This window comes from Neofelis nebulosa, chromosome 13, assembly GCF_028018385.1.
Source record: "Neofelis nebulosa isolate mNeoNeb1 chromosome 13, mNeoNeb1.pri, whole genome shotgun sequence".
Lineage (NCBI taxonomy): Eukaryota > Metazoa > Chordata > Mammalia > Carnivora > Felidae > Neofelis > Neofelis nebulosa.
The window spans coordinates 21,909,462-21,923,902 of record NC_080794.1 but is presented as its reverse complement, the minus strand read 5'-3'; the positions used below and the strand labels follow the sequence as shown (position 1 = coordinate 21,923,902).

Sequence of the window (14,441 nt, the reverse complement as noted above, 5' to 3'; positions counted from 1 at the left end):
TGGGGGGGGAGGGGGGGGGGTTGTGTGCGGGCTTGGGGTGCGTGGCGGGGCGGGGCGGGGCGGGGCCGGGCCAGGCCAGGCCAGGCTGCTTTGCTGGCCCGGGAGGGGCAGAGGGATCCGTGGCTGGGATGTGTTTGGCCCCAGCAGCCGCGCTCCCTGGGGAGAGAGGGACCCAGGGAGGGAGGGGGGAGGGGCGGCGGGCGCCAAAGGAGAGGTCAAGGAGGCCAAAGGCCAAAGGCCAAAAGCGAAAAAGCCTACAGCACCCGGTATTCCCAGGCGGTCTCCCATCCAAGTACTAACCAGGCCCGACCCTGCTTAGCTTCCGAGATCAGACGAGATCGGGCGCGTTCAGGGTGGTATGGCCGTAGACGCGGGCGGCTGGCGCTGGGCGCCTCAAGAGCCTGCTCCACGCGTCCCCAGCCCAGCGGGTGCGGCGCTTCACCCGTGCACGCGCCTGCCTGCCTGCCTGCCTGCCTGCCGCCGCCCTCCGCCGCGGGCCCCGGGCGGGTGGCGGAGGCCGCGCAAGAGGACCCTGGCAAGGCGCTGAGGCGCAAGCCCCGGCGTTCTCCGATCCCGGGACTCTTGCAGGCCGCTCCCGGCTTGGCCCCACGCCCGCCTCCGCTTCCATCCGGCACCGCACCGGACCGCACGTCACCGCACCAGGTCGGGCTACTCACTGGCAAGAGGGTGGAAGCGAGCGTGGGGCATCCGGCCGGCCGTGCCTTCCGGGGCCCGCCCCCGCCGGGGTGTCGGCGCCTCCTCCCCAGCCCCAGGGCGAGCGCAGCCAGCCACCCGGCCTTCTCCTCCCGTCTGCCCCACCTGGTGCATACCCACCCCGGAGGCGCCAGCGCCCCCAGTGAACATCAACAGCCCGAGCCCGCTGCCCTAGCGGGGCCTCGCGAAATGCCAGGGACCCTGCCTGGGGATGAGGGCTCGAGGGAGGGGAGAGGTCCAGGACCCAGGGAGCCCAGGCGTGTGGCGGAGTGGGAGTCTGGGGTCTCGCGGCCCCGCCCGCCCGCTCCTGGTTCTCGCATCCACCCACCCAGCCCCCACCCTCCAGTCCCCGGGCGCCAGCCTCCGGTCCCGCCCTCACCGCACACCCCCCCACCCGTCCGTGCGGGTGCGGGTGCCGGTGTGGGTGGTGTCTCAGGAAAGGTGCAAAGCTGGGACGTGGCTTCCAGCCGGTGCAGTGGGATCTGGCCGGGTGCGGGGAGCGGGGAGCGGGGAGCGTGCCCCTCGTGAAGTGCCGGGTGGGGGGGGAGGGGGGGGGGTTGTGTGCGGGCTTGGGGTGCGTGGCGGGGCGGGGCGGGGCGGGGCCGGGCCAGGCCAGGCCAGGCTGCTTTGCTGGCCCGGGAGGGGCAGAGGGATCCGTGGCTGGGATGTGTTTGGCCCCAGCAGCCGCGCTCCCTGGGGAGAGAGGGACCCAGGGAGGGAGGGGGGAGGGGCGGCGGGCGCCAAAGGAGAGGTCAAGGAGGCCAAAGGCCAAAGGCCAAAAGCGAAAAAGCCTACAGCACCCGGTATTCCCAGGCGGTCTCCCATCCAAGTACTAACCAGGCCCGACCCTGCTTAGCTTCCGAGATCAGACGAGATCGGGCGCGTTCAGGGTGGTATGGCCGTAGACGCGGGCGGCTGGCGCTGGGCGCCTCAAGAGCCTGCTCCACGCGTCCCCAGCCCAGCGGGTGCGGCGCTTCACCCGTGCACGCGCCTGCCTGCCTGCCTGCCTGCCTGCCGCCGCCCTCCGCCGCGGGCCCCGGGCGGGTGGCGGAGGCCGCGCAAGAGGACCCTGGCAAGGCGCTGAGGCGCAAGCCCCGGCGTTCTCCGATCCCGGGACTCTTGCAGGCCGCTCCCGGCTTGGCCCCACGCCCGCCTCCGCTTCCATCCGGCACCGCACCGGACCGCACGTCACCGCACCAGGTCGGGCTACTCACTGGCAAGAGGGTGGAAGCGAGCGTGGGGCATCCGGCCGGCCGTGCCTTCCGGGGCCCGCCCCCGCCGGGGTGTCGGCGCCTCCTCCCCAGCCCCAGGGCGAGCGCAGCCAGCCACCCGGCCTTCTCCTCCCCTCTGCCCCACCTGGTGCATACCCACCCCGGAGGCGCCAGCGCCCCCAGTGAACATCAACAGCCCGAGCCCGCTGCCCTAGCGGGGCCTCGCGAAATGCCAGGGACCCTGCCTGGGGATGAGGGCTCGAGGGAGGGGAGAGGTCCAGGACCCAGGGAGCCCAGGCGTGTGGCGGAGTGGGAGTCTGGGGTCTCGCGGCCCCGCCCGCCCGCTCCTGGTTCTCGCATCCACCCACCCAGCCCCCACCCTCCAGTCCCCGGGCGCCAGCCTCCGGTCCCGCCCTCACCGCACACCCCCCCACCCGTCCGTGCGGGTGCGGGTGCCGGTGTGGGTGGTGTCTCAGGAAAGGTGCAAAGCTGGGACGTGGCTTCCAGCCGGTGCAGTGGGATCTGGCCGGGTGCGGGGAGCGGGGAGCGGGGAGCGTGCCCCTCGTGAAGTGCCGGGTGGGGGGGGAGGGGGGGGGGTTGTGTGCGGGCTTGGGGTGCGTGGCGGGGCGGGGCGGGGCGGGGCCGGGCCAGGCCAGGCCAGGCTGCTTTGCTGGCCCGGGAGGGGCAGAGGGATCCGTGGCTGGGATGTGTTTGGCCCCAGCAGCCGCGCTCCCTGGGGAGAGAGGGACCCAGGGAGGGAGGGGGGAGGGGCGGCGGGCGCCAAAGGAGAGGTCAAGGAGGCCAAAGGCCAAAGGCCAAAAGCGAAAAAGCCTACAGCACCCGGTATTCCCAGGCGGTCTCCCATCCAAGTACTAACCAGGCCCGACCCTGCTTAGCTTCCGAGATCAGACGAGATCGGGCGCGTTCAGGGTGGTATGGCCGTAGACGCGGGCGGCTGGCGCTGGGCGCCTCAAGAGCCTGCTCCACGCGTCCCCAGCCCAGCGGGTGCGGCGCTTCACCCGTGCACGCGCCTGCCTGCCTGCCTGCCTGCCTGCCGCCGCCCTCCGCCGCGGGCCCCGGGCGGGTGGCGGAGGCCGCGCAAGAGGACCCTGGCAAGGCGCTGAGGCGCAAGCCCCGGCGTTCTCCGATCCCGGGACTCTTGCAGGCCGCTCCCGGCTTGGCCCCACGCCCGCCTCCGCTTCCATCCGGCACCGCACCGGACCGCACGTCACCGCACCAGGTCGGGCTACTCACTGGCAAGAGGGTGGAAGCGAGCGTGGGGCATCCGGCCGGCCGTGCCTTCCGGGGCCCGCCCCCGCCGGGGTGTCGGCGCCTCCTCCCCAGCCCCAGGGCGAGCGCAGCCAGCCACCCGGCCTTCTCCTCCCGTCTGCCCCACCTGGTGCATACCCACCCCGGAGGCGCCAGCGCCCCCAGTGAACATCAACAGCCCGAGCCCGCTGCCCTAGCGGGGCCTCGCGAAATGCCAGGGACCCTGCCTGGGGATGAGGGCTCGAGGGAGGGGAGAGGTCCAGGACCCAGGGAGCCCAGGCGTGTGGCGGAGTGGGAGTCTGGGGTCTCGCGGCCCCGCCCGCCCGCTCCTGGTTCTCGCATCCACCCACCCAGCCCCCACCCTCCAGTCCCCGGGCGCCAGCCTCCGGTCCCGCCCTCACCGCACACCCCCCCACCTGTCCGTGCGGGTGCGGGTGCCGGTGTGGGTGGTGTCTCAGGAAAGGTGCAAAGCTGGGACGTGGCTTCCAGCCGGTGCAGTGGGATCTGGCCGGGTGCGGGGAGCGGGGAGCGGGGAGCGTGCCCCTCGTGAAGTGCCGGGTGGGGGGGGAGGGGGGGGTTGTGTGCGGGCTTGGGGTGCGTGGCGGGGCGGGGCGGGGCGGGGCCGGGCCAGGCCAGGCCAGGCTGCTTTGCTGGCCCGGGAGGGGCAGAGGGATCCGTGGCTGGGATGTGTTTGGCCCCAGCAGCCGCGCTCCCTGGGGAGAGAGGGACCCAGGGAGGGAGGGGGGAGGGGCGGCGGGCGCCAAAGGAGAGGTCAAGGAGGCCAAAGGCCAAAGGCCAAAAGCGAAAAAGCCTACAGCACCCGGTATTCCCAGGCGGTCTCCCATCCAAGTACTAACCAGGCCCGACCCTGCTTAGCTTCCGAGATCAGAAGAGATCGGGCGCGTTCAGGGTGGTATGGCCGTAGACGCGGGCGGCTGGCGCTGGGCGCCTCAAGAGCCTGCTCCACGCGTCCCCAGCCCAGCGGGTGCGGCGCTTCACCCGTGCACGCGCCTGCCTGCCTGCCTGCCTGCCTGCCGCTGCCCTCCGCCGCGGGCCCCGGGCGGGTGGCGGAGGCCGCGCAAGAGGACCCTGGCAAGGCGCTGAGGCGCAAGCCCCGGCGTTCTCCGATCCCGGGACTCTTGCAGGCCGCTCCCGGCTTGGCCCCACGCCCGCCTCCGCTTCCATCCGGCACCGCACCGGACCGCACGTCACCGCACCAGGTCGGGCTACTCACTGGCAAGAGGGTGGAAGCGAGCGTGGGGCATCCGGCCGGCCGTGCCTTCCGGGGCCCGCCCCCGCCGGGGTGTCGGCGCCTCCTCCCCAGCCCCAGGGCGAGCGCAGCCAGCCACCCGGCCTTCTCCTCCCGTCTGCCCCACCTGGTGCATACCCACCCCGGAGGCGCCAGCGCCCCCAGTGAACATCAACAGCCCGAGCCCGCTGCCCTAGCGGGGCCTCGCGAAATGCCAGGGACCCTGCCTGGGGATGAGGGCTCGAGGGAGGGGAGAGGTCCAGGACCCAGGGAGCCCAGGCGTGTGGCGGAGTGGGAGTCTGGGGTCTCGCGGCCCCGCCCGCCCGCTCCTGGTTCTCGCATCCACCCACCCAGCCCCCACCCTCCAGTCCCCGGGCGCCAGCCTCCGGTCCCGCCCTCACCGCACACCCCCCCACCCGTCCGTGCGGGTGCGGGTGCCGGTGTGGGTGGTGTCTCAGGAAAGGTGCAAAGCTGGGACGTGGCTTCCAGCCGGTGCAGTGGGATCTGGCCGGGTGCGGGGAGCGGGGAGCGGGGAGCGTGCCCCTCGTGAAGTGCCGGGTGGGGGGGGAGGGGGGGGTTGTGTGCGGGCTTGGGGTGCGTGGCGGGGCGGGGCGGGGCGGGGCCGGGCCAGGCCAGGCCAGGCTGCTTTGCTGGCCCGGGAGGGGCAGAGGGATCCGTGGCTGGGATGTGTTTGGCCCCAGCAGCCGCGCTCCCTGGGGAGAGAGGGACCCAGGGAGGGAGGGGGGAGGGGCGGCGGGCGCCAAAGGAGAGGTCAAGGAGGCCAAAGGCCAAAGGCCAAAAGCGAAAAAGCCTACAGCACCCGGTATTCCCAGGCGGTCTCCCATCCAAGTACTAACCAGGCCCGACCCTGCTTAGCTTCCGAGATCAGACGAGATCGGGCGCGTTCAGGGTGGTATGGCCGTAGACGCGGGCGGCTGGCGCTGGGCGCCTCAAGAGCCTGCTCCACGCGTCCCCAGCCCAGCGGGTGCGGCGCTTCACCCGTGCACGCGCCTGCCTGCCTGCCTGCCTGCCTGCCGCCGCCCTCCGCCGCGGGCCCCGGGCGGGTGGCGGAGGCCGCGCAAGAGGACCCTGGCAAGGCGCTGAGGCGCAAGCCCCGGCGTTCTCCGATCCCGGGACTCTTGCAGGCCGCTCCCGGCTTGGCCCCACGCCCGCCTCCGCTTCCATCCGGCACCGCACCGGACCGCACGTCACCGCACCAGGTCGGGCTACTCACTGGCAAGAGGGTGGAAGCGAGCGTGGGGCATCCGGCCGGCCGTGCCTTCCGGGGCCCGCCCCCGCCGGGGTGTAGGCGCCTCCTCCCCAGCCCCAGGGCGAGCGCAGCCAGCCACCCGGCCTTCTCCTCCCGTCTGCCCCACCTGGTGCATACCCACCCCGGAGGCGCCAGCGCCCCCAGTGAACATCAACAGCCCGAGCCCGCTGCCCTAGCGGGGCCTCGCGAAATGCCAGGGACCCTGCCTGGGGATGAGGGCTCGAGGGAGGGGAGAGGTCCAGGACCCAGGGAGCCCAGGCGTGTGGCGGAGTGGGAGTCTGGGGTCTCGCGGCCCCGCCCGCCCGCTCCTGGTTCTCGCATCCACCCACCCAGCCCCCACCCTCCAGTCCCCGGGCGCCAGCCTCCGGTCCCGCCCTCACCGCACACCCCCCCACCTGTCCGTGCGGGTGCGGGTGCCGGTGTGGGTGGTGTCTCAGGAAAGGTGCAAAGCTGGGACGTGGCTTCCAGCCGGTGCAGTGGGATCTGGCCGGGTGCGGGGAGCGGGGAGCGGGGAGCGTGCCCCTCGTGAAGTGCCGGGTGGGGGGGGAGGGGGGGGGTTGTGTGCGGGCTTGGGGTGCGTGGCGGGGCGGGGCGGGGCGGGGCCGGGCCAGGCCAGGCCAGGCTGCTTTGCTGGCCCGGGAGGGGCAGAGGGATCCGTGGCTGGGATGTGTTTGGCCCCAGCAGCCGCGCTCCCTGGGGAGAGAGGGACCCAGGGAGGGAGGGGGGAGGGGCGGCGGGCGCCAAAGGAGAGGTCAAGGAGGCCAAAGGCCAAAGGCCAAAAGCGAAAAAGCCTACAGCACCCGGTATTCCCAGGCGGTCTCCCATCCAAGTACTAACCAGGCCCGACCCTGCTTAGCTTCCGAGATCAGACGAGATCGGGCGCGTTCAGGGTGGTATGGCCGTAGACGCGGGCGGCTGGCGCTGGGCGCCTCAAGAGCCTGCTCCACGCGTCCCCAGCCCAGCGGGTGCGGCGCTTCACCCGTGCACGCGCCTGCCTGCCTGCCTGCCTGCCTGCCGCTGCCCTCCGCCGCGGGCCCCGGGCGGGTGGCGGAGGCCGCGCAAGAGGACCCTGGCAAGGCGCTGAGGCGCAAGCCCCGGCGTTCTCCGATCCCGGGACTCTTGCAGGCCGCTCCCGGCTTGGCCCCACGCCCGCCTCCGCTTCCATCCGGCACCGCACCGGACCGCACGTCACCGCACCAGGTCGGGCTACTCACTGGCAAGAGGGTGGAAGCGAGCGTGGGGCATCCGGCCGGCCGTGCCTTCCGGGGCCCGCCCCCGCCGGGGTGTCGGCGCCTCCTCCCCAGCCCCAGGGCGAGCGCAGCCAGCCACCCGGCCTTCTCCTCCCGTCTGCCCCACCTGGTGCATACCCACCCCGGAGGCGCCAGCGCCCCCAGTGAACATCAACAGCCCGAGCCCGCTGCCCTAGCGGGGCCTCGCGAAATGCCAGGGACCCTGCCTGGGGATGAGGGCTCGAGGGAGGGGAGAGGTCCAGGACCCAGGGAGCCCAGGCGTGTGGCGGAGTGGGAGTCTGGGGTCTCGCGGCCCCGCCCGCCCGCTCCTGGTTCTCGCATCCACCCACCCAGCCCCCACCCTCCAGTCCCCGGGCGCCAGCCTCCGGTCCCGCCCTCACCGCACACCCCCCCACCCCTCCGTGCGGGTGCGGGTGCCGGTGTGGGTGGTGTCTCAGGAAAGGTGCAAAGCTGGGACGTGGCTTCCAGCCGGTGCAGTGGGATCTGGCCGGGTGCGGGGAGCGGGGAGCGGGGAGCGTGCCCCTCGTGAAGTGCCGGGTGGGGGGGGAGGGGGGGGTTGTGTGCGGGCTTGGGGTGCGTGGCGGGGCGGGGCGGGGCGGGGCCGGGCCAGGCCAGGCCAGGCTGCTTTGCTGGCCCGGGAGGGGCAGAGGGATCCGTGGCTGGGATGTGTTTGGCCCCAGCAGCCGCGCTCCCTGGGGAGAGAGGGACCCAGGGAGGGAGGGGGGAGGGGCGGCGGGCGCCAAAGGAGAGGTCAAGGAGGCCAAAGGCCAAAGGCCAAAAGCGAAAAAGCCTACAGCACCCGGTATTCCCAGGCGGTCTCCCATCCAAGTACTAACCAGGCCCGACCCTGCTTAGCTTCCGAGATCAGACGAGATCGGGCGCGTTCAGGGTGGTATGGCCGTAGACGCGGGCGGCTGGCGCTGGGCGCCTCAAGAGCCTGCTCCACGCGTCCCCAGCCCAGCGGGTGCGGCGCTTCACCCGTGCACGCGCCTGCCTGCCTGCCTGCCTGCCTGCCGCCGCCCTCCGCCGCGGGCCCCGGGCGGGTGGCGGAGGCCGCGCAAGAGGACCCTGGCAAGGCGCTGAGGCGCAAGCCCCGGCGTTCTCCGATCCCGGGACTCTTGCAGGCCGCTCCCGGCTTGGCCCCACGCCCGCCTCCGCTTCCATCCGGCACCGCACCGGACCGCACGTCACCGCACCAGGTCGGGCTACTCACTGGCAAGAGGGTGGAAGCGAGCGTGGGGCATCCGGCCGGCCGTGCCTTCCGGGGCCCGCCCCCGCCGGGGTGTCGGCGCCTCCTCCCCAGCCCCAGGGCGAGCGCAGCCAGCCACCCGGCCTTCTCCTCCCGTCTGCCCCACCTGGTGCATACCCACCCCGGAGGCGCCAGCGCCCCCAGTGAACATCAACAGCCCGAGCCCGCTGCCCTAGCGGGGCCTCGCGAAATGCCAGGGACCCTGCCTGGGGATGAGGGCTCGAGGGAGGGGAGAGGTCCAGGACCCAGGGAGCCCAGGCGTGTGGCGGAGTGGGAGTCTGGGGTCTCGCGGCCCCGCCCGCCCGCTCCTGGTTCTCGCATCCACCCACCCAGCCCCCACCCTCCAGTCCCCGGGCGCCAGCCTCCGGTCCCGCCCTCACCGCACACCCCCCCACCCCTCCGTGCGGGTGCGGGTGCCGGTGTGGGTGGTGTCTCAGGAAAGGTGCAAAGCTGGGACGTGGCTTCCAGCCGGTGCAGTGGGATCTGGCCGGGTGCGGGGAGCGGGGAGCGGGGAGCGTGCCCCTCGTGAAGTGCCGGGTGGGGGGGGAGGGGGGGGGGTTGTGTGCGGGCTTGGGGTGCGTGGCGGGGCGGGGCGGGGCGGGGCCGGGCCAGGCCAGGCCAGGCTGCTTTGCTGGCCCGGGAGGGGCAGAGGGATCCGTGGCTGGGATGTGTTTGGCCCCAGCAGCCGCGCTCCCTGGGGAGAGAGGGACCCAGGGAGGGAGGGGGGAGGGGCGGCGGGCGCCAAAGGAGAGGTCAAGGAGGCCAAAGGCCAAAGGCCAAAAGCGAAAAAGCCTACAGCACCCGGTATTCCCAGGCGGTCTCCCATCCAAGTACTAACCAGGCCCGACCCTGCTTAGCTTCCGAGATCAGACGAGATCGGGCGCGTTCAGGGTGGTATGGCCGTAGACGCGGGCGGCTGGCGCTGGGCGCCTCAAGAGCCTGCTCCACGCGTCCCCAGCCCAGCGGGTGCGGCGCTTCACCCGTGCACGCGCCTGCCTGCCTGCCTGCCTGCCTGCCGCCGCCCTCCGCCGCGGGCCCCGGGCGGGTGGCGGAGGCCGCGCAAGAGGACCCTGGCAAGGCGCTGAGGCGCAAGCCCCGGCGTTCTCCGATCCCGGGACTCTTGCAGGCCGCTCCCGGCTTGGCCCCACGCCCGCCTCCGCTTCCATCCGGCACCGCACCGGACCGCACGTCACCGCACCAGGTCGGGCTACTCACTGGCAAGAGGGTGGAAGCGAGCGTGGGGCATCCGGCCGGCCGTGCCTTCCGGGGCCCGCCCCCGCCGGGGTGTCGGCGCCTCCTCCCCAGCCCCAGGGCGAGCGCAGCCAGCCACCCGGCCTTCTCCTCCCGTCTGCCCCACCTGGTGCATACCCACCCCGGAGGCGCCAGCGCCCCCAGTGAACATCAACAGCCCGAGCCCGCTGCCCTAGCGGGGCCTCGCGAAATGCCAGGGACCCTGCCTGGGGATGAGGGCTCGAGGGAGGGGAGAGGTCCAGGACCCAGGGAGCCCAGGCGTGTGGCGGAGTGGGAGTCTGGGGTCTCGCGGCCCCGCCCGCCCGCTCCTGGTTCTCGCATCCACCCACCCAGCCCCCACCCTCCAGTCCCCGGGCGCCAGCCTCCGGTCCCGCCCTCACCGCACACCCCCCCACCCCTCCGTGCGGGTGCGGGTGCCGGTGTGGGTGGTGTCTCAGGAAAGGTGCAAAGCTGGGACGTGGCTTCCAGCCGGTGCAGTGGGATCTGGCCGGGTGCGGGGAGCGGGGAGCGGGGAGCGTGCCCCTCGTGAAGTGCCGGGTGGGGGGGGAGGGGGGGGGTTGTGTGCGGGCTTGGGGTGCGTGGCGGGGCGGGGCGGGGCGGGGCCGGGCCAGGCCAGGCCAGGCTGCTTTGCTGGCCCGGGAGGGGCAGAGGGATCCGTGGCTGGGATGTGTTTGGCCCCAGCAGCCGCGCTCCCTGGGGAGAGAGGGACCCAGGGAGGGAGGGGGGAGGGGCGGCGGGCGCCAAAGGAGAGGTCAAGGAGGCCAAAGGCCAAAGGCCAAAAGCGAAAAAGCCTACAGCACCCGGTATTCCCAGGCGGTCTCCCATCCAAGTACTAACCAGGCCCGACCCTGCTTAGCTTCCGAGATCAGACGAGATCGGGCGCGTTCAGGGTGGTATGGCCGTAGACGCGGGCGGCTGGCGCTGGGCGCCTCAAGAGCCTGCTCCACGCGTCCCCAGCCCAGCGGGTGCGGCGCTTCACCCGTGCACGCGCCTGCCTGCCTGCCTGCCTGCCTGCCGCCGCCCTCCGCCGCGGGCCCCGGGCGGGTGGCGGAGGCCGCGCAAGAGGACCCTGGCAAGGCGCTGAGGCGCAAGCCCCGGCGTTCTCCGATCCCGGGACTCTTGCAGGCCGCTCCCGGCTTGGCCCCACGCCCGCCTCCGCTTCCATCCGGCACCGCACCGGACCGCACGTCACCGCACCAGGTCGGGCTACTCACTGGCAAGAGGGTGGAAGCGAGCGTGGGGCATCCGGCCGGCCGTGCCTTCCGGGGCCCGCCCCCGCCGGGGTGTCGGCGCCTCCTCCCCAGCCCCAGGGCGAGCGCAGCCAGCCACCCGGCCTTCTCCTCCCGTCTGCCCCACCTGGTGCATACCCACCCCGGAGGCGCCAGCGCCCCCAGTGAACATCAACAGCCCGAGCCCGCTGCCCTAGCGGGGCCTCGCGAAATGCCAGGGACCCTGCCTGGGGATGAGGGCTCGAGGGAGGGGAGAGGTCCAGGACCCAGGGAGCCCAGGCGTGTGGCGGAGTGGGAGTCTGGGGTCTCGCGGCCCCGCCCGCCCGCTCCTGGTTCTCGCATCCACCCACCCAGCCCCCACCCTCCAGTCCCCGGGCGCCAGCCTCCGGTCCCGCCCTCACCGCACACCCCCCCCACCCCTCCGTGCGGGTGCGGGTGCCGGTGTGGGTGGTGTCTCAGGAAAGGTGCAAAGCTGGGACGTGGCTTCCAGCCGGTGCAGTGGGATCTGGCCGGGTGCGGGGAGCGGGGAGCGGGGAGCGTGCCCCTCGTGAAGTGCCGGGTGGGGGGGGAGGGGGGGGGTTGTGTGCGGGCTTGGGGTGCGTGGCGGGGCGGGGCGGGGCGGGGCCGGGCCAGGCCAGGCCAGGCTGCTTTGCTGGCCCGGGAGGGGCAGAGGGATCCGTGGCTGGGATGTGTTTGGCCCCAGCAGCCGCGCTCCCTGGGGAGAGAGGGACCCAGGGAGGGAGGGGGGAGGGGCGGCGGGCGCCAAAGGAGAGGTCAAGGAGGCCAAAGGCCAAAGGCCAAAAGCGAAAAAGCCTACAGCACCCGGTATTCCCAGGCGGTCTCCCATCCAAGTACTAACCAGGCCCGACCCTGCTTAGCTTCCGAGATCAGACGAGATCGGGCGCGTTCAGGGTGGTATGGCCGTAGACGCGGGCGGCTGGCGCTGGGCGCCTCAAGAGCCTGCTCCACGCGTCCCCAGCCCAGCGGGTGCGGCGCTTCACCCGTGCACGCGCCTGCCTGCCTGCCTGCCTGCCTGCCGCCGCCCTCCGCCGCGGGCCCCGGGCGGGTGGCGGAGGCCGCGCAAGAGGACCCTGGCAAGGCGCTGAGGCGCAAGCCCCGGCGTTCTCCGATCCCGGGACTCTTGCAGGCCGCTCCCGGCTTGGCCCCACGCCCGCCTCCGCTTCCATCCGGCACCGCACCGGACCGCACGTCACCGCACCAGGTCGGGCTACTCACTGGCAAGAGGGTGGAAGCGAGCGTGGGGCATCCGGCCGGCCGTGCCTTCCGGGGCCCGCCCCCGCCGGGGTGTCGGCGCCTCCTCCCCAGCCCCAGGGCGAGCGCAGCCAGCCACCCGGCCTTCTCCTCCCGTCTGCCCCACCTGGTGCATACCCACCCCGGAGGCGCCAGCGCCCCCAGTGAACATCAACAGCCCGAGCCCGCTGCCCTAGCGGGGCCTCGCGAAATGCCAGGGACCCTGCCTGGGGATGAGGGCTCGAGGGAGGGGAGAGGTCCAGGACCCAGGGAGCCCAGGCGTGTGGCGGAGTGGGAGTCTGGGGTCTCGCGGCCCCGCCCGCCCGCTCCTGGTTCTCGCATCCACCCACCCAGCCCCCACCCTCCAGTCCCCGGGCGCCAGCCTCCGGTCCCGCCCTCACCGCACACCCCCCCCACCCCTCCGTGCGGGTGCGGGTGCCGGTGTGGGTGGTGTCTCAGGAAAGGTGCAAAGCTGGGACGTGGCTTCCAGCCGGTGCAGTGGGATCTGGCCGGGTGCGGGGAGCGGGGAGCGGGGAGCGTGCCCCTCGTGAAGTGCCGGGTGGGGGGGGAGGGGGGGGGTTGTGTGCGGGCTTGGGGTGCGTGGCGGGGCGGGGCGGGGCGGGGCCGGGCCAGGCCAGGCCAGGCTGCTTTGCTGGCCCGGGAGGGGCAGAGGGATCCGTGGCTGGGATGTGTTTGGCCCCAGCAGCCGCGCTCCCTGGGGAGAGAGGGACCCAGGGAGGGAGGGGGGAGGGGCGGCGGGCGCCAAAGGAGAGGTCAAGGAGGCCAAAGGCCAAAGGCCAAAAGCGAAAAAGCCTACAGCACCCGGTATTCCCAGGCGGTCTCCCATCCAAGTACTAACCAGGCCCGACCCTGCTTAGCTTCCGAGATCAGACGAGATCGGGCGCGTTCAGGGTGGTATGGCCGTAGACGCGGGCGGCTGGCGCTGGGCGCCTCAAGAGCCTGCTCCACGCGTCCCCAGCCCAGCGGGTGCGGCGCTTCACCCGTGCACGCGCCTGCCTGCCTGCCTGCCTGCCTGCCGCCGCCCTCCGCCGCGGGCCCCGGGCGGGTGGCGGAGGCCGCGCAAGAGGACCCTGGCAAGGCGCTGAGGCGCAAGCCCCGGCGTTCTCCGATCCCGGGACTCTTGCAGGCCGCTCCCGGCTTGGCCCCACGCCCGCCTCCGCTTCCATCCGGCACCGCACCGGACCGCACGTCACCGCACCAGGTCGGGCTACTCACTGGCAAGAGGGTGGAAGCGAGCGTGGGGCATCCGGCCGGCCGTGCCTTCCGGGGCCCGCCCCCGCCGGGGTGTCGGCGCCTCCTCCCCAGCCCCAGGGCGAGCGCAGCCAGCCACCCGGCCTTCTCCTCCCGTCTGCCCCACCTGGTGCATACCCACCCCGGAGGCGCCAGCGCCCCCAGTGAACATCAACAGCCCGAGCCCGCTGCCCTAGCGGGGCCTCGCGAAATGCCAGGGACCCTGCCTGGGGATGAGGGCTCGAGGGAGGGGAGAGGTCCAGGACCCAGGGAGCCCAGGCGTGTGGCGGAGTGGGAGTCTGGGGTCTCGCGGCCCCGCCCGCCCGCTCCTGGTTCTCGCATCCACCCACCCAGCCCCCACCCTCCAGTCCCCGGGCGCCAGCCTCCGGTCCCGCCCTCACCGCACACCCCCCCACCCGTCCGTGCGGGTGCGGGTGCCGGTGTGGGTGGTGTCTCAGGAAAGGTGCAAAGCTGGGACGTGGCTTCCAGCCGGTGCAGTGGGATCTGGCCGGGTGCGGGGAGCGGGGAGCGGGGAGCGTGCCCCTCGTGAAGTGCCGGGTGGGGGGGGAGGGGGGGGGTTGTGTGCGGGCTTGGGGTGCGTGGCGGGGCGGGGCGGGGCGGGGCCGGGCCAGGCCAGGCCAGGCTGCTTTGCTGGCCCGGGAGGGGCAGAGGGATCCGTGGCTGGGATGTGTTTGGCCCCAGCAGCCGCGCTCCCTGGGGAGAGAGGGACCCAGGGAGGGAGGGGGGAGGGGCGGCGGGCGCCAAAGGAGAGGTCAAGGAGGCCAAAGGCCAAAGGCCAAAAGCGAAAAAGCCTACAGCACCCGGTATTCCCAGGCGGTCTCCCATCCAAGTACTAACCAGGCCCGACCCTGCTTAGCTTCCGAGATCAGACGAGATCGGGCGCGTTCAGGGTGGTATGGCCGTAGACGCGGGCGGCTGGCGCTGGGCGCCTCAAGAGCCTGCTCCACGCGTCCCCAGCCCAGCGGGTGCGGCGCTTCACCCGTGCACGCGCCTGCCTGCCTGCCTGCCTGCCTGCCGCCGCCCTCCGCCGCGGGCCCCGGGCGGGTGGCGGAGGCCGCGCAAGAGGACCCTGGCAAGGCGCTGAGGCGCAAGCCCCGGCGTTCTCCGATCCCGGGACTCTTGCAGGCCGCTCCCGGCTTGGCCCCACGCCCGCCTCCGCTTCCATCCGGCACCGCACCGGACCGCACGTCACCGCACCAGGTCGGGCTACTCACTGGCAAGAGGGT

At 73.6% G+C, this 14,441-nt stretch overlaps 12 non-coding genes across 12 annotated transcripts; all 12 read right to left on the bottom strand.

Annotated features, from left to right (window-relative positions):
* Positions 1–251: 251 nt before the first annotated feature.
* On the bottom strand, positions 252–370 carry LOC131494077 (5S ribosomal RNA). The gene has a single exon (XR_009253144.1). It is a non-coding gene; the product is annotated as a 5S ribosomal RNA (ribosomal RNA).
* Positions 371–1,502: 1,132 nt separating this feature from the next.
* On the bottom strand, positions 1,503–1,621 carry LOC131494075 (5S ribosomal RNA). Its single transcript, XR_009253142.1, has one exon. It is a non-coding gene; the product is annotated as a 5S ribosomal RNA (ribosomal RNA).
* Positions 1,622–2,753: 1,132 nt separating this feature from the next.
* On the bottom strand, positions 2,754–2,872 carry LOC131494074 (5S ribosomal RNA). The gene has a single exon (XR_009253141.1). It is a non-coding gene; the product is annotated as a 5S ribosomal RNA (ribosomal RNA).
* Positions 2,873–4,002: 1,130 nt separating this feature from the next.
* LOC131494159 (5S ribosomal RNA) lies at positions 4,003–4,121 on the bottom strand. The gene has a single exon (XR_009253224.1). It is a non-coding gene; the product is annotated as a 5S ribosomal RNA (ribosomal RNA).
* A 1,130-nt stretch (positions 4,122–5,251) lies between these two features.
* On the bottom strand, positions 5,252–5,370 carry LOC131494073 (5S ribosomal RNA). The gene has a single exon (XR_009253140.1). It is a non-coding gene; the product is annotated as a 5S ribosomal RNA (ribosomal RNA).
* A 1,131-nt stretch (positions 5,371–6,501) lies between these two features.
* On the bottom strand, positions 6,502–6,620 carry LOC131494072 (5S ribosomal RNA). The gene has a single exon (XR_009253139.1). It is a non-coding gene; the product is annotated as a 5S ribosomal RNA (ribosomal RNA).
* A 1,130-nt stretch (positions 6,621–7,750) lies between these two features.
* On the bottom strand, positions 7,751–7,869 carry LOC131494071 (5S ribosomal RNA). The gene has a single exon (XR_009253138.1). It is a non-coding gene; the product is annotated as a 5S ribosomal RNA (ribosomal RNA).
* Positions 7,870–9,001: 1,132 nt separating this feature from the next.
* On the bottom strand, positions 9,002–9,120 carry LOC131494070 (5S ribosomal RNA). Its single transcript, XR_009253137.1, has one exon. It is a non-coding gene; the product is annotated as a 5S ribosomal RNA (ribosomal RNA).
* A 1,131-nt stretch (positions 9,121–10,251) lies between these two features.
* LOC131494069 (5S ribosomal RNA) lies at positions 10,252–10,370 on the bottom strand. The gene has a single exon (XR_009253136.1). It is a non-coding gene; the product is annotated as a 5S ribosomal RNA (ribosomal RNA).
* A 1,132-nt stretch (positions 10,371–11,502) lies between these two features.
* Positions 11,503–11,621, bottom strand: LOC131494068 (5S ribosomal RNA). Its single transcript, XR_009253135.1, has one exon. It is a non-coding gene; the product is annotated as a 5S ribosomal RNA (ribosomal RNA).
* A 1,132-nt stretch (positions 11,622–12,753) lies between these two features.
* Positions 12,754–12,872, bottom strand: LOC131494067 (5S ribosomal RNA). Its single transcript, XR_009253134.1, has one exon. It is a non-coding gene; the product is annotated as a 5S ribosomal RNA (ribosomal RNA).
* A 1,131-nt stretch (positions 12,873–14,003) lies between these two features.
* LOC131494066 (5S ribosomal RNA) lies at positions 14,004–14,122 on the bottom strand. Its single transcript, XR_009253133.1, has one exon. It is a non-coding gene; the product is annotated as a 5S ribosomal RNA (ribosomal RNA).
* Positions 14,123–14,441: the final 319 nt, after the last annotated feature.